Source organism: Petromyzon marinus, chromosome 1 (genome assembly GCF_048934315.1).
Source record: "Petromyzon marinus isolate PM22_M1 ecotype Great Lakes invasive population chromosome 1, UKy_Petmar_22M1.pri1.0, whole genome shotgun sequence".
NCBI classification, from domain to species: Eukaryota; Metazoa; Chordata; class Hyperoartia; order Petromyzontiformes; family Petromyzontidae; genus Petromyzon; species Petromyzon marinus.
Genome location: NC_133667.1, coordinates 25,068,851 through 25,092,437, shown reverse-complemented (window position 1 = coordinate 25,092,437; position 23,587 = coordinate 25,068,851). Strand labels below are relative to the sequence as shown.

The following is a 23,587-nucleotide window of genomic DNA, read 5'->3' as shown; positions in this document are numbered from 1 at the left end:
TATGCAGGAGGTAGTGGGTTCGATCCAGACCAGACACCAGCATATTTGGAGTTTGCATGTTCTCCTCGTGGTCACGTGGATTTTTCTCTGGGTCCTCCAGTTTTCCCTCCACATTTAGAAACATGCATTTAGAGTATTTGGTTGCTATACATTTCCACATGATAAGCCACTTTATTGAGCTATCTTACCTGGTAAAAAAATAATTAACATTATGAGACCTCCTTTGCCAGAAACAAGATATAGGAATAGGTTTTACCCTTTTAACTGGCACAAAAACTGACACCTTTATTCAAGGCATCATGTTTGCATTAACCACAACACAAGCAGTAAAAATGCAAACAAAAAAGACAACTCTGATAATAATATGCACTGTCCTTGAATTTGATTGGTCCACACCCGAGACAGCTTTTCTTAGAGCCTAGTCTCCATTGGTGTTGGACCAGAAGACGCTAAAAGGCATACAACTCAAAAAACAGCGCACTATCAGAGTATTGAGGGCTCGGGGTGAGCATTTACATTATGAGACCTCCTTTGCCAGAAACAAGATATAGGAATAGGTTTTACCCTTTTAACTGGCACAAAAACTGACACCTTTATTCAAGGCATCATGTTTGCAATGACCACAACACAAGCAGTCAAAATGCAAACAAAAAAGACAACTCTGATAATAATATGCACTGTCCTTGAATTTGATTGGTCCACACCCGAGACAGCTTTTCTTAGAGCCTAGTCTCCATTGGTGTTGGACCAGAAGATGCCAAAAGGCGTACAACTCAAAAACAGCGCACTATCAGAGTATTGAGGGCTCGGGGTGAGCATTAACATTATGAGACCTCCTTTGCCAGAAAAAAGATATAGGAATAGGTTTTACCCTTTTAACTGGCACAAAAACTGACACCTTTATTCAAGGCATCATGTTTGCAATGACCACAACACAAGCAGTCAAAATGCAAACTGCAACAACACAAGCAGTCAAAATGCAAACTGCTTGTGTTGTGGTCATTGCAAACATGATGCCTTGAATAAAGGTGTCAGTTTTTGTGCCAGTTAAAAGGGTAAAACCTATTCCTAAAAAAAGAATTGTTTAACAACCCTACTATAATCAAAGTAACCTGAGATTGATTACCTGCTACAGCTAATAACAATGGAAACTAATATATGAACCGGTATTGGGCCCTCCCACCTCCCCTGGTAAAATGTTGTCAAGCAATCCCATGACCAATATGGCAAGGAAAGGCCTTCATCTAGCAGTGGATCGACAAAGGGCCATACATTATGTGTTATGTCCCTATGTGTATTATACAATATGTATGTCTATGTATAGGTCCACCCACCTATCATTCACTTTTATTATCTGAATTTAACTGCATACAATATTCAATCCATAGTCTGATTTTTCCTATTATCTTCACTTATTCAGAGGTAACAGATGTAACCTAGAAGTGGTGATTAACTCTTACTATTATCCGTGCTTATCTGAGAATGAGTCATCCACAAGTACAAACACCATCCTATTATCCGTCACTTTCCACAGGTGACAGGAGTGACCCAGATGTGATTGAATGTTTGCTAACCATGTTTATCCGGAAACAGCAGTGTGGATAACAGGAGTCATTGCTGCTGATCAACGTGAATAGTAAGATCTGCCAAAAGCACAAACCACATCGCCATGAATAATATGAGTTTCATTGTATTGTACATATGTAGCTGGATTACAGGTAACTCTTAGAAAAGGAAACGTACAATAGTATCTGGCACATCCAACATAATTACTGGCTGTGAGTAACTCGTAAGTAGATCGTTTGGGCTGATAAAATCAACGCATAGTCACCACGCACCCACATTAATTCAGGCCATTTAATTCTGAATTAAGCCTCAATTAATCCGGGAATGTAATCTAGCGCTCTGAATTGCAGAATTGGTCTTTCAACTGCAATGTAATTACCGCACTGAGCACACTGTGTGTGCCGAGTTGTGAGTGAGAGTGTGTGTCTCCCTGCTCAAATAATCACAGGGAGACGTTCACCTCAGATAGCGGTCTGGAATAAGTGGTGGAAATTCCACATTCTCAAAGTAGGGTTATCCCTCCACATTATTTAGGTGCCACGGAGGCCAGATATTAATTACCTCGCCTGGTATGCAGAAGGTCGTGGGTGCGATCCTGACCCTAACGCCCGTATATGTGGAGTTTGCATGTCTCTCTCCCAGTTGTCGTGTAGATTTTTCTCCGGGTCCTCCGGTTTTTTCCCTCCATATTCAGAAACATGCGTTTACAATATTTGGCTGTAATAATTTTCAACATAAGCCACTTCGTTGAGCTATCATTTGTGGATAGGTCGCTTCTCAAAAAGAGCTATATAGCTCAGGGGGTCTTACCTGGGAAAATAAAAAATAGTTTAGTTTAGTATAACTCCTGTTGACTTCACACAAAGTGGTGCTATTATATTATTGCGTATGGCCATATGTTCAGCAGCTAAATGCCAATGTCGAAGTCTGCGAGCCACAAAAGGGATATCCGGTGAAAGTTTACGTAGTTTTGTTATTCCTCCATTGAAGGAGAGCAGACTACAGTGGTTTACTATAATACGGTGCATAGTTTGGGTTGCATGGCCAGAATCGCACTGTGAGTTGTCTTTAATTTTACACTTGTGAAGGAGATGTGCGAATCGGCCTATTGGTGTTCTGATGCGGTTTATGGTTACACCAGAGTCTTCGAAGAATGTCAACGCCAGGAAATGCAATGTTTGGGTCTTCAATGAGGTATTTATTCTGGATGTCTGCGTTGCTCCACTCTGTTCACCAGCATTCTTCCAGATATGGATGAGATTCTAAGATGGTGACAATGCGATTAGAAAAGGGGTATCGGGGATATCGGTGCTTGAGTCGGCGCTTATCACAGCACATCAGCTGAGGCACCCCAGGTCGTTCCTGTAAGTTTCTGTAGCAGGGCGATTCCTCATTTGGTCTTTTCACAGATCTGTTTTATGTGGGGCTGGAAGTTCAGGCTTGTATCCATGATAACCTCTAGATATCTTGCAACGGGGTCATAACGCACTGGGCTGCCACAGAAGAACAAATCAAGAGTAAAATCTGCTGCATGATTGTTCAGGTAGAAAGCACTTGTGGTGATTTTGGAAAGATATGGTCAGTCACCAGCAATGTAAATAGGCCTCCAATAAAGTTAGATCAACTTAAAATATTGGCACTGTTCTAAAGGTGTGTGCCCTGTGCATCAAGGGCTTTTCCATCTGCATATATGAATTTGCGAAATTATGTACATTGGGTCACTTCTACATATGTGTGTTAAACAGTGATGGTGCCAGTACCAAGCCTTGGAGAGGCCATTGTTCATAGTAAGCTTGTGGCTGTGAGATGTGATATGTATTTGTGACATTTAACAGGTGCTCACTAGTAACACTCTCTTTAACTATGGTAAAAGCTGCTGAAGACATGGCACAAGTCGAAAGTCATCAGCCTACCAAAACCAGGAAAAGACCCAAAGCAGGAATCAAGCTACCACCTGATATCACTGCTGTCTATTTTAAAGTTCTGGAGTGCCTGATTCTACAACGCATACTTCCAGAAGTGAAGAATGTCCTAAGAATCGATCAAGCAGGTTTCCAACAAGGTCAAATCACGTGCGACCAAGTATTAGTAGTAAAGTATTCATCGAAAACTGCTTCCAAATAAATCTCAAAAAGGCAATGTTTTCCTTGACCTTACAGCACCATATGCCACCGTTTGACACACTGGGCTGCTTGTGAAGGTAACAAGTCTCCTCCCAGCATGGGTGACTGACATCGAACTGCTCTTCCGCAACAGACAGTTCAGGGTGCACATGGGTGAGAAGACAATCACCTGGAGAAGAGAGATCAACGGACTGCCTTGGGGATCTGTGTTTGCTCGAACCTTGTATAACATCTACACCAATGGCCTGTCACAAAGCAAAAATTAATGTGCACTGACGGACCATATTTGCTGTGGAATCCAAGCTCAGACATTATCAGGGCACCAGTAAAGTCTGAACAGCGACGTCGCAAACCTGACTAAGACATGGCGCCTCCAGCTAAGCGCCAACAAGATAGTCTCCAGCGTGTTCCACCTACACAATGCCAGTGCTGCTCGGGAGTTGAACATCTGCCTGAATGGTCAGAGCTGGCTGGTTCATCATGGTGTGCAAGTGCCTGAACTTTAAGGATGGCAGCTCTTGCTATCTCATACTCTGCTGTTTGTGTTTAGCGTGTTGTCCTTCAACCGCACCTCCGATTAACACGGTTGGCTACGTATGGTGCGAAAGAAGTCTAAAACGCATACATGACAAGATTCGTTCATGAAGCAATCAATATATACAGACACAGACACAATTTCAACCGAGAGGATGGTTATAAACTCAGCAATCATTGGAAAGATGTCATCAACCACTTTGGGCCATGACTTGATTTGTGTTTTTTCTTGTCCACCTCCACCATCAGCAGTGTGGGTGTGTGGAGATGGTCGCCTGGCGGCCCTTTGATTGGTGTAGTTGCAGTTGCTTGTCTTTCCTCGTACATTAACATTAGCTGCCCCGCCCATGCTGCTGACACACTTGGGCTACGCCCATCTCAAAACCTTTATAAACAGTTAGCCTTTAGAGGCTAACCCCCCCCCCCCCCCCCTTTTTCCTGATGACGACCGCTTGTGTTGCGATTTAAACGTCGTGATTTTTGTGTTTATTTTTATTGTATTTTTGTTACTGAAATAACCAGAATAAGTCTACATTATAGACTGCCAGTACGCTCACTCAGGATCAGTTTAATAACGATTGCTACAGTCTACATTATAGACTGCTAGTGCGCTCACTTTTTTTTTCTACATGACTTTACCGAAAGAACCAAAGAATATGTCTGATACGCGTTTGAAGCTGTGTTATTGACGAAAATAAATTCAGCTATACCTCGATTTACAAAAGGGATGCGTTATTAAAAAAACACAGGTAAAACTAAATTTAATTAATCGGAATGGCTTTTCCCATTAATTTAATACAAAAAATGTGAGCTGTCCTTTCAACTCTACTCCTAACGGAAAAGATATACGCCTATATCACTTTTCACAATACAAAAATAGTAATAAGGAACATAAATATAAAAAGATTGAATAATAACTTATTTTAAACAAAAATAATGTACCTTTTCAGGGAAGTCACCAAAAAATCTGCTGCATGTTGGAATGACTGGAATGGTGATGTGGAGGCATCACTGTTGCACTACAGGTATGCCATGACGCTGTAGTGTATGTAGGACGCAGCCTCCCCGGTGCTTCTTATTTCATCTCATTCCGCATGTGCCATGTGAAATTTCGTTAAAGCGGAAATTCGATTTCGTTAATTGAAAAGTGTCCATAATTTGTCAATTGCGTTAAAGCGAAATTTCGTAAACCAAACGTTCGTAATCGAGGGATATCTGTACTTGAAAACTGTCGTCACAGAATTCTCACCGTCACAACCTTGCTGCAATAATGAAAATGTGATCATGCCTGACCGTAGCTTTAAAGTGTTTTGAGCACTTTCTTACAAAACTGGAATACATTAGCTATGTCTATAAATGTATATTTATTTATCTATCTATCGTGGAGGGATCACTAACTCTCATGAGTAAACTTTCCAATATTAACTACATTTATGAAAATGTTGTATTGCTGCTAAGGAATTACTTGGAAAAAGTATCAAAAGAGCTGTCAAAAATTGGCAATACATTTTAAAAGGTTATCCGGTTTCCTTGGGAATTACATCACACGTGCAACATGCATATCCAATCTCATGGTTACAAGGAGCATCACCTCGTGACATCACGTATCATATGTCATCTTGCAACATGACGTGCAGCAAGAAGTCATCTCTTTATCTAGTTTTAACGCTAACGTTATTTCATCACTATCCCCATCAGCTTTGATCGATCCGCTACTGGAAGTCATCTCTCACAGTCCTGCAATGTAACAATCCACCAAGCACCTGCACAAGAGATGATAGTATCACTCCACCTCCCTTGTAGTTAAGTGTCCTGCTCAAGCCCACTTACTTTTCTTAACAGTTTAAATAATGTCATTAACCTGTGGTATGTTTAAATCGCAACACAAGCAATCGTGATCAGGTGGGACAACCACAGCAAAAAAAAACTGCTGAAGTAGGCGAGAGATCTGCCGTGGCACGAGATTATATATGACTCGGCAGTAGGGGGGGAGAGAGAAGTGGGGGGGGGGGGAAGGAGGCGGGGAAGAAAGTGACCCCGCAGCAGCACCCAGGTCACTGGAGTAAAGTGGCCCACCGCAGCAGCATTGGAGAGATCGGCGTATCTCTCGCCGACTTCAGCAGTTTATTCTTGCTGTGGTTGTCCCACCTGATGACAATTGCTTGTGTTGCGATCGAAACGTCGTGATCTATTATTTTTCTACCTACGTGACTTTACCGAAAGAACCAAAGAGTATGAATACCTGCAGTCACGAAAGCTTCAAATCAAGACTGTGGTATGTTCTCTAAAAAAAACTTGAAAGGACAAACATGTTGGAAAGCATTACATAATCTATGCATATTCATGCATTTTCATCCTTGTTCTCATGAGCAAAGCTTCAAACTCGTGCCAAGCATCCCAAGGAACAGCCTAAGTGTGTAGCTACTGGAGAAGAGCTGCTTACTTTTAGGCTGGGTCACCCCTTTAATGAGTGCATTCATTCCACGTGCACCATCAGAAGCACATGCAGCAGCTAAATTGATTGAAACTTATCCAATTAATTTTTGGTTTAACTCTTTACTTTAACACGTGACTCACTTTTAAACAGCAATGGGAATGCAGCGTCTAGTCAAAGGTCGAAAGATAATTTCCAGCAATCAGTAGAGAGCTTACTCACTTTTTGTACAACAGAATTGTCAGCCACTATGAAGCATGTATTCCCCCCCCCCCCCTCTTAGACTGACCATTTTGCTGTCATTTTTCATTCGCTAAAATAACGCACATTTCGAGCTCCAATTTAAATGCTAATTTTAATGAAGCGAGGCTTTATAATGATGGATGTGGGGGCTGTCAAAGTGCCACCACGTGTACACACAGCCGCAAGAATGATTTAAAATTTTACAACACTTTGATTTAGTTTATATACTGTAGACTACTAGATTTCTGCATTTATCACCAATTATAAGATTGTAAGTGTTGTTAGCGTGTTGTCATGAGGTGAAGAAATGTCTCTTCCTGAACTGTACAGCCAGTAAAAGCTAATTAAAGAACAACGCAACCCATAACCACAAACATCTTCTGTCTTTGAGATATTTAACAGGGCTGTATGTCCCTGGCTGTCTGACATGAGCTTGAACTTTTGCGAGTGAAAAAACAGGCATGTCATAATAGAACTGAGAGTGATATATTTCCCTTAAATTGGTCAATGAAGTGATATCGATACAGCACTTTGACAACATCCAAATGCGTCTTAACATTAATTTAACAAAGCTTCAAATGCATGTTGGATACCCTGGGGGCCACAGACGAAGTGTGTAGGTGCTAGAGAAGAGCTGTTGTGTTTTTGGGTTGTGTTTGCCTCGAAATTATAAATCTTTACATCCCTAAACATTTTCTAATTAATCAATTCAAATAGATCATTACTCTCACAACACACAGGTTGCATATTTCGTGTAATAATTGATTATTTTCACTTCATACACATGTTACGCATTTATTTGCCTTCATGTGAATGGTGGGAACACACTGGACAGAAGAGATATAAGATGGAGAGTAATGCTGAGACAGAAGACAAGGCAGCCAATGCACATACACTGCAAATCGTACAAAATAGACAATATACTGCCAGTGTACAAATCAGACAAATTTAAATATGATACAAAAAGTAGATATTACAGAAATAATGTATAAGACAACAATGACTGTACGAACAAGACGGTAGAAATTAGATTGTACAAACCAGACAGACGTATGGATATGACAGTGAAAACAGATGTACAAATGATACAGTGATTACAAACAATAAAAGCTAGACAAGCAATACCGTAAAGAGAGACAATACCCTTGCAACATATAATTCAGACAAGAGAGACATTAGAGACGATGCAGAGAAAAACATTGATTCTTAAAACTGAACCATGATCCAAAATCAATACGATTAATTGAATCGTTGTGATTTAAATCAGCGAAACTTGGCTGAGAAAGGGTTACACATAAGGCTACACGGGCATGAGGTGGCAGGTTTACAGACGGTCAATTACTATGTTCATACCGGGGTGTTAATTGGGCTTGTTTCACAGTGTCGTTAAAGCTCCCCCAACGTGTGCGGCCCATGTTTTATTACTCCAAGCATTATCATTTTAAGTGCATTATTATTACTTAACGTATGCCGAGTGCAGCGGCTGAGTAGGCATAGAGGTTGGACGGTGCACCGGATGGCTGGCTTGTTAATTATAACCAATGGCAAACAGTATTTAAAGTATGATTCCTGTCTCAGGATATTACCGACAATTAATTTAGATGTGAGTACGATCATGGCATATAACACAGTTAAGCAAAGTCTCTCCCTGCTCAAATAATCCACAGAGCAATGCTCATCTCCACTGATGGTCGTGAGCCAGCAGCGAAGATTCCGCATGCCTATGGCAGGGTCTTCTTTTTCTATCGGAAGACAGTCGATGAAATTCTGCAAAATGGTACCAATTGTCATGACCTCATCAACCTGACGATAACAATCTAGAGTCAGCCCCCGGCTGGGATTTGAACCCATGCCCGACGGATTTTTTTACTTACATCTTGACCACAGTGACACCTGGGAAGATAGTTGCTAAAGATGCAATGAGAGGTAGCGAAATGGCTTTAGGGGGTTCATAAGGGCAGAAGCACAAAGCTGGTACTGCTAAGATCATGGGTTCAAATCGAAGGTTCAGTCACCCTTGATTAAATTGGATTCTCAAGTGTGGCAATTTGATGGCCTTAACTCAGGTAAAAATGACTTTGCAACAACCATCACATTAAATCGTGTTTGTCACTTAATTTGGCCTTTTCCATTTAACATTATATTACCAAATTAATCATCCAAGATTGATTGACATTAAACACCGTTTGCAGGGTAACGATCACCCGTATAGCCTTAACAGACTGTTGGGGCAATTGCTGTTAGCAAGCAGCACCTATGAAGGCTGGCACGGGACACGATGAGGTGGGTGGCCAACACCACGCCCGGCCGCCTTTGTCTCCCCAGTGGTGATGTTTACACACCGCACCAGGTACTCATTTGAGGCAGAGTCGACCTCGGGGAGGCCCAGGACTGGTTCAGATAATCGTCACTGGTGTCGGCCGTGAGCGTGAATCAAACTCGGGTTGCTGGATTCGTAGCGCAGCACACTAACCACCGCTCCCCACACACACTTACTTTCACACACAATACACACGTGCGCGCGCACAGACACAAAGACTCCAAGCGGGAGGCTGTGACTCATTACATATCGCGGAAGATCACTCCGCTGAAGAAAATAGTTATGCGGTTCAATGCGTAAGTGCGAGTTTGCAATTGATATTAAAAATATATATATCTCATGGAAGCTGGTTCGTAAGTGCGGATGTTTGTAAGTCGGGTGTTCGTACGTAGAGGGCTGCCTGTAATTATAGAATCAACTCACTGCACTTGAGAATCCAGCTCAACCCATTCATCGCTGCCTAAATTCGAACTTAAAGCCGCAATGGTGCCTGCTCAGTGCATGACCCCTAAGTCACCCAACAAACTATAAATTCAACCTTACGCTCAAGATACATGCATTGACTTGAGCATATATATCCTTTATTTATGACTTGTGAAAAGTATATGCAAATCATATGTAAATGTTACATTCAATCTCGTGTAAACAATGACACAAGATGATACAAATCATACAATACAAATAGGACTAAAATAATCAATTCTTAAATAAAATCATGACCCCAAATTATATTTATCGAATCGTGGGAAGGTGAATCAATGTATGTCGATTTGTCAATATCACTCTATATCCTTTACTCCGGTTCTCTGCTATGACTGCAGCATTGTTATTGTTCTTATAGCTTCCACTTAGCTAATGCGATTAAAATAGACTACAGCGGCGTGTCCTTTATATGCATAAAGAGGCCAGTTGAAAGTCCATCAAAAGTAGTTCTGTGATATAATTGTCTAGCCCATTCTTTGGCACAAGGTGATGCACTCCTCGCTGTCGTAATTATAAAAGGAAACGTATTTATCCTATAATATGTTGATGCAAGCACGACATATTTGAATGCAATTAAGGAGGTGCGGGGGGGGAACAAAAGTAACCGCAAATTGAGAAATTGCAAAAGGTGCTGTGTTTCAGGGCTGCAGAAAGACTGTGGCAGAAGCAATTAGTGGTGCTGATTATGGGAGTGCAAGTCATGATAACACTAATAAGGAGCGTCTTTACGAGACACACGTTCCGCAGAATTGTGTTATTAGGGTTTCATCAAAATGATGAGAAGCAATCCAGCATCACTGGGAGGTTTAATTATTGGGTTTAAATAAAGATGCTATGGAGAGATCTGTCTGCTGTATCTAGACCCCTTAAGAGAGATCTCTCTGTCAGTCGATTATTGTCTTGCAATCCCATCACTGTTGTCTAAAAACACAGTAATACCTCGATATACAAAATAGATGCGTTCCTGGAGCTATATTCGTATATTTAAACTTCGCATATTGAATAACTTATAACATTCGTACTATTACGATGCACTGCCAGCCTTAGTAACTTACAATTTTATACTATATACACACTTCATAACTTACAATTCATAATGTAAAAAACATTTATTTTGAAAATAATGTATTTCATACTGTACAATCTTAAAATTGATAAAGAAACATCGCGATGCACAACGCTCAAGAATTGACATATTACAATTTTATTCGTATTTATATAACATATATCTATTAACTTGTTAATTTTAGTGCAATTATTTATAATTGTACTTAATTTTTAGTTTTATGTTTATAGTAATGGTAATTAATCCAAAGTTTGTTATAGCGAAATTCGTTCATTGAAAATACGCATATCGAGGTATTACTGTACCAATGTTCATCCAGTTGTTTAGAGGCCCATCAGAGACCAGTTTCTTGGTCAATTATCGTACAAAGACACCATCAGAGAACAGTCTTCAGAATATAAAGTTGTGCTCTAACCACAACACCGCCCAGCCAAAGTGATTCGGGTGATCCATTAAAATTATGCAATCCTTTCCAATGAACAAATCCAATCAGCATAGCTAGCTTCGGCAGATGCAAAAAAACACACATTGTAAATAAAATATATCAGAACCTCATCTCTGCATTTGTCTGCAGCTCCATTCCCGCAGCTCTGTTAACCACGTCCACTTCTACGGATCGGAGTTTGTGGGTTTGCGAAGTGTTTCAATCTGCCGTGGTGTGCCCCTTATTAAGAGGTGCCGCGAACTGCAAATCTTCTGCTTTAGAGGCATTCGTGAATTACTGGATTGCGGATCATTGGAGTTCTCTATGTAAAACAATGAAATACTTTATATATTCATATTCTTAGTTTTTTCGGTAAAGTCACGTTGAAGAGAAACAACAAAATAACAAAATATATATAAAACAATAAAAAATTCTCACGACGTTTCGACCATAACTCAAACGGTCATCATCAGGTGTGTCGGTTTGCATAAATTTATTTTGAAAACGGCATATTTATTTATTTATATAAAAATAACGTTTGCGTCACGCGCAACGATTGGCTGTTTGCCAGGACTAGTCCATCTATTTTTTGAAAAGAGGAGGGGGGAGACGAAATTTGTTTTTATGTATGCTGTCTGAAAGCCACTGTAAGCGTGAACAATCAATCAAGAACTGAAATGATTTATCAAATCTTTCCAATGATTGCTAAGATAGAATCCATCTTCTCGGTTGAAATTGTCTCTGTGTTTGTATATGTGGATAGCCTCATGAACGAATCTCTCATGGAAGCCAGATGGCTTACAAAGAACCTCCGTCTTGGAAAAGTCAATGGCATGTGAGCCTACTGAATTAGAACAATGATCTGCTACGGCCGAGGTGTTGGTCCTACCGTGTTTAAGGTCTGCTTTATGTTCACGAATGCGGTCCGAGATATGGCGTTTGGTTTCTCCAATGTAACTACTACCACAGAGGCAACTTAGTTTGTAGACACCAGGGTATTGTATGTCCGGAATCACATCTTTTACAGACGGAACCAGATCACGGATTTTATGTAATGTGTTGAAACGGACCTGGATCTTGTGTTTATTCAAGATTTTGGAGATCTTTTTTGTGATCCCAGCAATGTAGGGTAAAGTGATGGTTTTGAAAGGCTCCTCAAGAGGGTTTTTCTTCATGGTTTGAGTGATAGCTTTGCGGATTGTATAGTCGGAGTAACCATTAGCCCTAAGAGCTTGGTGTACGTGCTTGAGTTCACTGCTTATGTGTTGCTGGTCGGATATGCATTGGGCTCTATGATACAGAGTCTTGATGAGAGAATTCTTCTGTGATGGATGGTGATGGGAATCCGGTTTCAGATAAGCATCCGTATGGGTAGCTTTCCTGTAGACAGAGTGGCTCATTGAACCATCAGGTCTCTTTTTAATTAGGACATCCAAAAAAGGTATCTTGCCATCTATTTCGACTTCCATGGTAAATCTGATGGCTGGGTGTATGGAATTGATGTGGTCGAAGAATTGGTCTAGAGCAGGCCGGCCATGTGGCCAGATGACAAAAGTGTCATCCACGTACCTCTTCCATAAGGTTGGGCGCAGAGTGGCAGTCTGGATGGCGTCAGTCTCAAATTTCTCCATGAAAATGTTAGCTATAACTGGAGAAAGGGGGGAGCCCATTGGGGTGCCCTCAGTTTGTTTGTAGAAAGTTCCATTCCAAGTGAAGTATGTATTGGTTAAACAGTGTCTCACCAGGGGGGGTACCTCAGTGTTTAGTCCTTGATGAACCAAGTCTTCAATGATTGCAATGGTGTCAGGTACAGGAACCTTGGTGAATAAGGAAACTACATCAAAACTGACAAGCAGGTCGTCTGGGGACAGGGAAATACCCTTGATTGTTGATACCAGGTGAGTAGAATTTTGTACCGCAGAGGTGGTCTTTCCAGTGAAAGGACGCAGGATTTCAGACAAAAAACGAGCTAGTTTGTAGGTGGGGGAGCTGATAGTAGAGACTATGGGACGAAGAGGTGTATCAACTTTATGTATTTTTGGTAAGCCGTATAATCTTGGTGGCCTGGCAGCAGAAGGTTTCAATGAAAACTGTTTAGATTGATCAATTAATGCGGTTGAATCAGAAATTATTTTGTTGGTTTGTGTGACGAGGCTGTTGGTGGGATCTCTTTTTATTTTTGTATAACTACCATCGTCGAGTAATTCTTTAATTTTGTTGTTGTATTCTATTTTATCCATGATAACAGTAGCATTGCCTTTGTCAGCTGAGAGAACTACAATATCATTCCTCTTTTTTAATTTATATAATTCAAAACGCTCATTTTTGCTGAGGTTGCTAGCTGGCATCTTAGCGTTTTTGAGGGTTGCAGCGATTTCAGATCTTGCTACGTCTGCAGCGATGTGACCCAGGCCCCTGAGAGCAACGTCTACTTGGGCAATTATATCATTAACTGGTATGTGTTTAGGTGTGACTGCAAAGTTTAGACCTTTAGCTAAAACGGATTTCAGACCATCGGAAATAGAACTGTTACTGCGATTAATTACGACTTTATTAACGTCTAACTTTTTGGTGTGTGGGTCCGGTCTTTTGTTGAATAGGAGGTTAAATTTGGAAATCAGGTTTTCCTTACATTTGGTCGACATAGTAGCAGCTGAAGAGGCAGTCATATTGTCTACATGTTCCCAATCCGATGTGGACATTATTGCCGTCAATGATAAGTGTGATTTGTAGAGTGTCTTGTCTAACTGATCTAGTTCTGTGCGTATAAGTCTGATTTTTTCTGAGATAAGAGCTAAGCTAGTTTTGAAAAGAATTCGTTTCGCATTAGAAGAAGTTACAGTAGCAGAGGTGAGTGTAAATGCGATTGGTATTACCCCAGAGTCGCGGCATCTCTTCAGGAAGGTGAGAGACTCGATCAGCTGAGCTTTCTTATCCCGGAGTTTGTTGAAGGATCTTAAAGTTATGTGAAAACCCTCCCCGTAGAGGCGATTAAATTTTGATTTAAAGCTTTCGTGACTGCAGTAATTCATATTCTTAGTTTTTTCGGTAAAGTCACGTTGAAGAGAAACAACAAAATAACAAAATATATATAAAACAATAAAAAATTCTCACGACGTTTCGACCATAACTCAAACGGTCATCATCAGGTGTGTCGGTTTGCATAAATTTATTTTGAAAACGGCATATTTATTTATTTATATAAAAATAACGTTTGCGTCACGCCATATCTCGGACCGCATTCGTGAACATAAAGCAGACCTTAAACACGGTAGGACCAACACCTCGGCCGTAGCAGATCATTGTTCTAATTCAGTAGGCTCACATGCCATTGACTTTTCCAAGACGGAGGTTCTTTGTAAGCCATCTGGCTTCCATGAGAGATTCGTTCATGAGGCTATCCACATATACAAACACAGAGACAATTTCAACCGAGAAGATGGATTCTATCTTAGCAATCATTGGAAAGATTTGATAAATCATTTCAGTTCTTGATTGATTGTTCACGCTTACAGTGGCTTTCAGACAGCATACATAAAAACAAATTTCGTCTCCCCCCTCCTCTTTTCAAAAAATAGATGGACTAGTCCTGGCAAACAGCCAATCGTTGCGCGTGACGCAAACGTTATTTTTATATAAATAAATAAATATGCCGTTTTCAAAATAAATTTATGCAAACCGACACACCTGATGATGACCGTTTGAGTTATGGTCGAAACGTCGTGAGAATTTTTTATTGTTTTATATATATTTTGTTATTTTGTTGTTTCTCTTCAACGTGACTTTACCGAAAAAACTAAGAATATGAATTACTGCAGTCACGAAAGCTTTAAATCAAAATTTAATCGCCTCTACGGGGAGGGTTTTCACATAACTTTAAGATCCTTCAACAAACTCCGGGATAAGAAAGCTCAGCTGATCGAGTCTCTCACCTTCCTGAAGAGATGCCGCGACTCTGGGGTAATACCAATCGCATTTACACTCACCTCTGCTACTGTAACTTCTTCTAATGCGAAACGAATTCTTTTCAAAACTAGCTTAGCTCTTATCTCAGAAAAAATCAGACTTATACGCACAGAACTAGATCAGTTAGACAAGACACTCTACAAATCACACTTATCATTGACGGCAATAATGTCCACATCGGATTGGGAACATGTAGACAATATGACTGCCTCTTCAGCTGCTACTATGTCGACCAAATGTAAGGAAAACCTGATTTCCAAATTTAACCTCCTATTCAACAAAAGACCGGACCCACACACCAAAAAGTTAGACGTTAATAAAGTCGTAATTAATCGCAGTAACAGTTCTATTTCCGATGGTCTGAAATCCGTTTTAGCTAAAGGTCTAAACTTTGCAGTCACACCTAAACACATACCAGTTAATGATATAATTGCCCAAGTAGACGTTGCTCTCAGGGGCCTGGGTCACATCGCTGCAGACGTAGCAAGATCTGAAATCGCTGCAACCCTCAAAAACGCTAAGATGCCAGCTAGCAACCTCAGCAAAAATGAGCGTTTTGAATTATATAAATTAAAAAAGAGGAATGATATTGTAGTTCTCTCAGCTGACAAAGGCAATGCTACTGTTATCATGGATAAAATAGAATACAACAACAAAATTAAAGAATTACTCGACGATGGTAGTTATACAAAAATAAAAAGAGATCCCACCAACAGCCTCGTCACACAAACCAACAAAATAATTTCTGATTCAACCGCATTAATTGATCAATCTAAACAGTTTTCATTGAAACCTTCTGCTGCCAGGCCACCAAGATTATACGGCTTACCAAAAATACATAAAGTTGATACACCTCTTCGTCCCATAGTCTCTACTATCAGCTCCCCCACCTACAAACTAGCTCGTTTTTTGTCTGAAATCCTGCGTCCTTTCACTGGAAAGACCACCTCTGCGGTACAAAATTCTACTCACCTGGTATCAACAATCAAGGGTATTTCCCTGTCCCCAGACGACCTGCTTGTCAGTTTTGATGTAGTTTCCTTATTCACCAAGGTTCCTGTACCTGACACCATTGCAATCATTGAAGACTTGGTTCATCAAGGACTAAACACTGAGGTACCCCCCCTGGTGAGACACTGTTTAACCAATACATACTTCACTTGGAATGGAACTTTCTACAAACAAACTGAGGGCACCCCAATGGGCTCCCCCCTTTCTCCAGTTATAGCTAACATTTTCATGGAGAAATTTGAGACTGACGCCATCCAGACTGCCACTCTGCGCCCAACCTTATGGAAGAGGTACGTGGATGACACTTTTGTCATCTGGCCACATGGCCGGCCTGCTCTAGACCAATTCTTCGACCACATCAATTCCATACACCCAGCCATCAGATTTACCATGGAAGTCGAAATAGATGGCAAGATACCTTTTTTGGATGTCCTAATTAAAAAAAAAAAAAAAAAAAAGAGACCTGATGGTTCAATGAGCCACTCTGTCTACAGGAAAGCTACCCATACGGATGCTTATCTGAAACCGGATTCCCATCACCATCCATCACAGAAGAATTCTCTCATCAAGACTCTGTATCATAGAGCCCAATGCATATCCGACCAGCAACACATAAGCAGTGAACTCAAGCACGTACACCAAGCTCTTAGGGCTAATGGTTACTCCGACTATACAATCCGCAAAGCTATCACTCAAACCATGAAGAAAAACCCTCTTGAGGAGCCTTTCAAAACCATCACTTTACCCTACATTGCTGGGATCACAAAAAAGATCTCCAAAATCTTGAATAAACACAAGATCCAGGTCCGTTTCAACACATTACATAAAATCCGTGATCTGGTTCCGTCTGTAAAAGATGTGATTCCGGACATACAATACCCTGGTGTCTACAAACTAAGTTGCCTCTGTGGTAGTAGTTACATTGGAGAAACCAAACGCCATATCTCGGACCGCATTCGTGAACATAAAGCAGACCTTAAACACGGTAGGACCAACACCTCGGCCGTAGCAGATCATTGTTCTAATTCAGTAGGCTCACATGCCATTGACTTTTCCAAGACGGAGGTTCTTTGTAAGCCATCTGGCTTCCATGAGAGATTCGTTCATGAGGCTATCCACATATACAAACACAGAGACAATTTCAACCGAGAAGATGGATTCTATCTTAGCAATCATTGGAAAGATTTGATAAATCATTTCAGTTCTTGATTGATTGTTCACGCTTACAGTGGCTTTCAGACAGCATACATAAAAACAAATTTCGTCTCCCCCCTCCTCTTTTCAAAAAATAGATGGACTAGTCCTGGCAAACAGCCAATCGTTGCGCGTGACGCAAACGTAATTTTTATATAAATAAATAAATATGCCGTTTTCAAAATAAATTTATGCAAACCGACACACCTGATGATGACCGTTTGAGTTATGGTCGAAACGTCGTGAGAATTTTTTATTGTTTTATATATATTTTGTTATTTTGTTGTTTCTCTTCAACGTGACTTTACCGAAAAAACTAAGAATATGAATTACTGCAGTCACGAAAGCTTTAAATCAAAACTTTATATATTGTTGAACTTTACCATGACAAAAATAAAAGAAACATTCTGACATTTTAGTACTGGTGCATAGAGTGTATGAGGAATGTTATAGGACAGCTAACCAACTTTGAAATGGAGCATAGAATTTGGTAGAAAGGCATTCGGAAGTGAGTTTGCAATGGGTGGGGCGCAGTGTATACGTGTCTGGAAAAGGGGAGGTCTTTACCGGTGGGACACATGAACCTCATGGTGGTACCCCGGGGAACCGCAGTACTCTGGCTCTCGCATAATCTGATGGTCGGCGATGCGGCAATCAACTCATCTCGACGAGCTGTACACGATGCACTATGGTGCATACGAGCGTTCAGGGTTTCAGCGCAATCGTCCTCGCTCCGTTTCGACATCGCGGAGTAGCACTGATTTTGGACTGATTGGTACCCCAGTCGTGGCGTTAAGTACACCCCTGGAAAAAAAAGTGTCCCAGAAATAAAATATTTAATTGCCTCGGCCATTTTGTATTATTTGGTACCCCGGGGTACCGCCATAAGGATCACGTGTGCAAGATGCAGATTACCGAGACGGGCATTGTAGAAGCACCCAGAGGTCAGCAATCACCAGTTATAGAGCTAAAGGTTTAAGTTGCTGATTATGAGACTGTAAACGCGGTTTTGAAGAACATTGACTGTAACTTAGGTTAGACCTAAATTCAGATATGTGGCAAGACTGTAAGAGCGGTCATTGGAGGTCAGGTGTCAGTTGTGTAACAGCTGCAGGACCTGGCAGAAGGAAGTAATGGCGAGGTGGGATGGAATCAACTTAATTGATGTGATGACCTCTCAACCTTGAGTACTGTACTTACCAGTGGTATTAAAAATAAAATCATACCGAACTTGTCATTTTCAAACTAATATAACACCGTATTACTTGAATTTTTTGTAATCAAATTAAAATGTATTCGGTTAATTTAATAACATTACTGTATTTTAAAAGTAGACAAATTATTTGGAGGTACTGCATTAGCAGTGGTGTACAAACCAGATAACAAAAAAGTCCAACACAATCGTTAACATTGCCTTAAAGAGAAAATATGAGCAACGATCCAGGCAATAGCCCATCTTCACAGCACATCTACGCTGGGAAGTTTATTTGTTTTGTATGATAAAGTAGGCTGTGTCGCATGATATAAATGCATGGAACAAATGCTGCCAACACAATTGTTTCTGTGTTTGTTTCTGGAAATGTTCTAATTGACAAAATCATAAAGAGTAATGAGCGATTGAATGCCAAGTCATGGTAATATTATTACCATTAAACATGGAGCAATCATACACGGTTACTGGCGTTCCCCCGGTGGTAATCTGAACAAGTGTTAGTCTACAACAATTTGATTGGCCACCATGCAAAAAATCACTTATTCATAAAGCCAAAAGGGAACGACAGTAACTGTGTATGATTGCTCCATGTTTAATGGTAATCATATTACTATTGCTTGGCATTCAATCGGCAGTGTAGAAAAATATATTGTTGTTCAGTACTATGTTCCCGCGTCTAAATTCTCTGCCTTTACCAAGCTACAGTCCAGCGTGGTGAAAAAAGTTTGCGATAACCTTCACGACCCCACATAGCAGAGGATTTGCAAAGAAAATCTACATGTACTTGTAATACAACGTGTGCATGTTTATATGTATGCATGCGTGTGTATATTAGATGTGCTGTGAAGATGGGCCATTGGGCCATTGCCTGGATCGTTGCTCATATATTTTCTCTTTAAGGCTTTTTCACTCCAGCGCTGTCCTCCAGACAGTCTCGTCCCTTCACCTGATGAAGGCCGCTTGTGTTGTGGCCGAAACGTCGTGAGAATATTATTGTGTTATTTTATTTTATCAATTTATTATTTTATTCTCATTCTACGTGACTTTACCGAAATAACCAAATAAGATATATTAGGGTTATTAAACGATCATCTTTAAACAAATAATCGTTTCAGAATCTATTAGTCATGAATCGATAATCGATTGCAGTGGCAATTTAGTCATGAGAGCGCTGATTGGTAAGCGTGAACGTACAACACGCACAGTGCGTGCAACTGATTTGTTTCAGAGGCAGCCGCTACATTGTTCCAACGGAAAGGCCTAAGTTGTTTGGGTGCCCTCAATTCTCCGTTTGAAAGGTAAAGATGCAGCCCTGCAATTGCCTACGTCACAGCCAAACGAAAGTGCCTCCACCAGAGGGAGTTCGAGAGGGTAGGTAGTCGTCTATTTCACAAGGGCTCGATGTTTGTGGAAGAGGTGCCCTGTACTGTCCTCGACACTTTATCCCACACACAAACTATGAGGATTAACTGACTGGTGTAACCATTTACTGTATGTTTATGTATTGACAAGGGGATAAGGGAATTATAAAACATGCCCATTGTTTCCACTGCCGTGCCAAAATATGAAATGTGCGGTGGCAAGTCCACCTTGCTAATCATTATATCAGGGCAGCTCCATGTCTCAATTAAAAAAGGTAAAATTGTATGTTCATTGCGAGACGTGTATAAAAGGTAACATTTTTTTAAACCAATTACCGGCATGAAACTGGCTACCATTCGCCTTTTCGGCCTTCACATGAGTTTGCAAACAGCACTAGCCCCAACAATCTGTCAAAGGCTATACAAGAGATGTTTGTATATGTGGGTTATATGTTAGCAACGGTGGTGCAACAGCCTCAACAGCATCGGATGCGACAACCTCTTGACTGCAATGTAAACCTTGCGACCCGAGTAGTACCAAATGGCATCAAAACCTTCCCTGAGCTTGACATAGGTCGACTCTTCTTTAAATAAAGTGCCTGGTGTTGTGCGTAAACATTGGCAAGACACTGGTGGCCATTCGTGGTTCTTGTCACACTGCCGTCTCATGCACTGTTATGATCGCAATAGATACTCAACATTTCATGTAAATAAAAGATCTTTGGAGTCTTTGTGTGCGTGTGTGTGTGCGGGCACATATTTCTGTCTGCATATGCGAATAGTGTATTGTGGGGAATGGTGGCGCACTGCGCCACGACCCACGTTCAATTCCCATTCACAGCCAATGTCGGTGACGAATAGGTGAATGTGAACCGGTCTGGGGCCTCCCCTAAGTTGACTCAACCTTAAATGAGTACCTGGTCTGGTGTGTAAACATCAGTAGTGGGGAGACAAAGGCGGCCGGGCGTAGTCCTGGTCACTCACCCATGTCGGCTTTCATAGGTGCTCCCTCAGATCACTTGCTTCAACAGTCTGTTCAAGACTATATTGAGGATCTTTGTCATTGTGTATGTGGTGCAGTAGTTCAAGCACTCAATAATCCAGTAACCTGAGTATGAATTCCTCCCACGGATAATATGTGGCAAACAGTATCTGAAATTGCCCATTGCTGTTTAAACTAAGTAGAAGACAGCGCCCCTGTGCCAGTTATTAATTTAAGAACTTGAGAGATAGGTGATCGCTAACAGCACTAGCCCCAACAATGTATGACAATATTAGGATCTCTTTTATATTGTATTCATTTGTATGTATTCAAGTTTGCTTTGTTTGTCCATGGTTTTATGGATGGATGCTATTGGTGGATCCTATTGTTGCCATGCATTTCCTGTCCACAGATAAATGCAAATAATCAGACGAACTTGGCACATTTCTAGGTTACTTTTCTTATCCGAGAAGAGCCATGGCTTCAACGAAGAATTCAGTGCTTTTAAGAAACCATTTCGAGTAACTACTCATCCGCAGATCATAACAAGAATTTTCCACCATTTCCAAGTTGACCCCCCTTATCTGCGAAGTCCAGATAAAAGTATTTAGCACCTCCAAGAGGCCACTCACACAAGAAGTATGTGAGGCAAAGCGCAGATAATAGGATGAATTTAACGCAATAACACCAGTGCCACATGTACCTATTGTGCTCCACGGTCTTTGGCGTTTCTCAACCTCTAAATAAGCATCTGAGGCATCGTGTAAACATTAGCGCTGGCTGTGGTGCAGATCAAACTACTCATCTATCTTGGCAACCGTAATAGGTGCTAACATAATTGTTCAGAGGTCTGTTGGGGAAAACGTGGTAATTTTCATATAACGCTGTACCCCGTGCATATACAGTGTATATGTATAACATTAACACGCACGAGCTAAATGTTATTTGATTACAATAACACAAAGTTACTTGCAACAAATTACTCCCCTCCACTAATTGTACAAGTGATGAATTTACACAGCATCGCACAGTCGCATGCACACGCATACAGTGCTGACTACTCGCCTCTAAAATTAAGCATCACCACCCAGGGGAGATGTTGCTTGAGACAGCAGGTGGCGAGCGGCCAGCCGCGAGGTTGATAGTTGGAGGTTAAATCCGTGGTCACGACTCAGTGGCGGGGACCCTGGGCACTGATGAGAGAGTGCCACTCGAATGTGTCATCTGAGTAGACCTAGAGGGTGGCCAAACCACTCACACACTCGCTGCCTTCCCAGTGATTAATGTACACTGAGTCTGATTAATTACTTTTTGAGGGCACTGGAGTTTACAGTGTGGATGTTATCCAAGTCTCCCTGCTCAAACAAATACGGGGTGGAGCAATGAGCACAGTAGAAATTCCACATTATTATGGTGGCGTTAAGTCTCTGCATAGGATGACAACTTATTTCTCTCTCACTCAAGGAGTCCTTATGATGCCCATGTTGGAAAACACTGCAATGCTCAGCAAGCAATGCTGAGGTACTGGATTCAAGCCATGGGCTGGGTGTATATGTTTCACATTTTATATGGCTGGCTCAGGTTTCTCTATAGGATGACCACCATTGACATCCCACGAAGTGATGTCGCTAATTTTACCGACCCCGGAGTGATCATCATGATGATGATCATCATCATTCAGATATTCATTTTGAGAACCGACCCCTGAACAGGATTTGATCCCCACAATATTCTACAACAAAAACACATTTTTGGTATAAAAATGTAAACTGGTGTGACAGTGCACGCCTGTTTTCCAGCACTTTGGTGACAAGGCTTGGTGAAGCCCACCGAAATCCGAGACTCACAAACCAACGTCAGTGCAATGTGGCCAGGAGATGGCAGTGCAGCAAGTGGGTTTGTGCACCCATCTGTATGGAACTTTAGTGTTATACCCACATATGCGTGGTGGGTTTTTCTGCGGGTACTGTTTTTTTCCCCCCCACATAAGGCACTCATTAAACGCACTTGCCAAAGATCCCGGAAGTATAATAAAGGACTGAAAAAGTCTCGTGACTCAAGTGAGTCCTTCGTTGACAAATGCTATTTCATATTTGATACATATATAACGCACCCAATAAAATATGACTGTATTCTCCTATTTTATTACATCATTCCTATTTATATCCATATAATCAAATTACCTGTTAACCCATTATGTAATAAACTAGACAGTGATATTATGCTTGACCAAAAAGTCATAAACATATCTTGTTTGCTATCCCGAAGATACAGCGCAGCATCTTAAATTGCTAACACGTTTGAGTGAAAATCTTTGAAAAATCCACATTCACATGAAAGAGCCCAGTTTTTTCCATACGGCAACAATGACTGTGTCGTTATTACTACGGACACGTTTGTTTGTTATTGCATGGTCCTTCAGTGGGGTAGATTTTTTTTTAAACGACCATCACTTTGCGGAAATTCAACATACTGTGTGCAAGTCCATACGCAAAGGGACTATGTCCCAAACACGCAAGACGGTGGGATCTCGATGGGGTTCATAGCTGGTCAAATATTGGATGCCGACCCTGAGAACGAATCTCAATGGGCGCTCCTGGTAAAATAATGTCAGTCACAGTGGGATAATCTCATGGAGCCTTTCTCCTGGTTAAATGACGTAAATCA

The 23,587-nt window shown here is 41.0% G+C and overlaps 1 protein-coding gene across 5 annotated transcripts in view; it reads right to left on the bottom strand.

Annotated features, from left to right (window-relative positions):
• Positions 1–23,587, bottom strand: part of LOC116938735 (receptor-type tyrosine-protein phosphatase S-like) — a 246,293-nt gene that overhangs the window by 212,413 nt on the left and 10,293 nt on the right. The gene's annotated exons all lie outside the window — the stretch shown is intronic.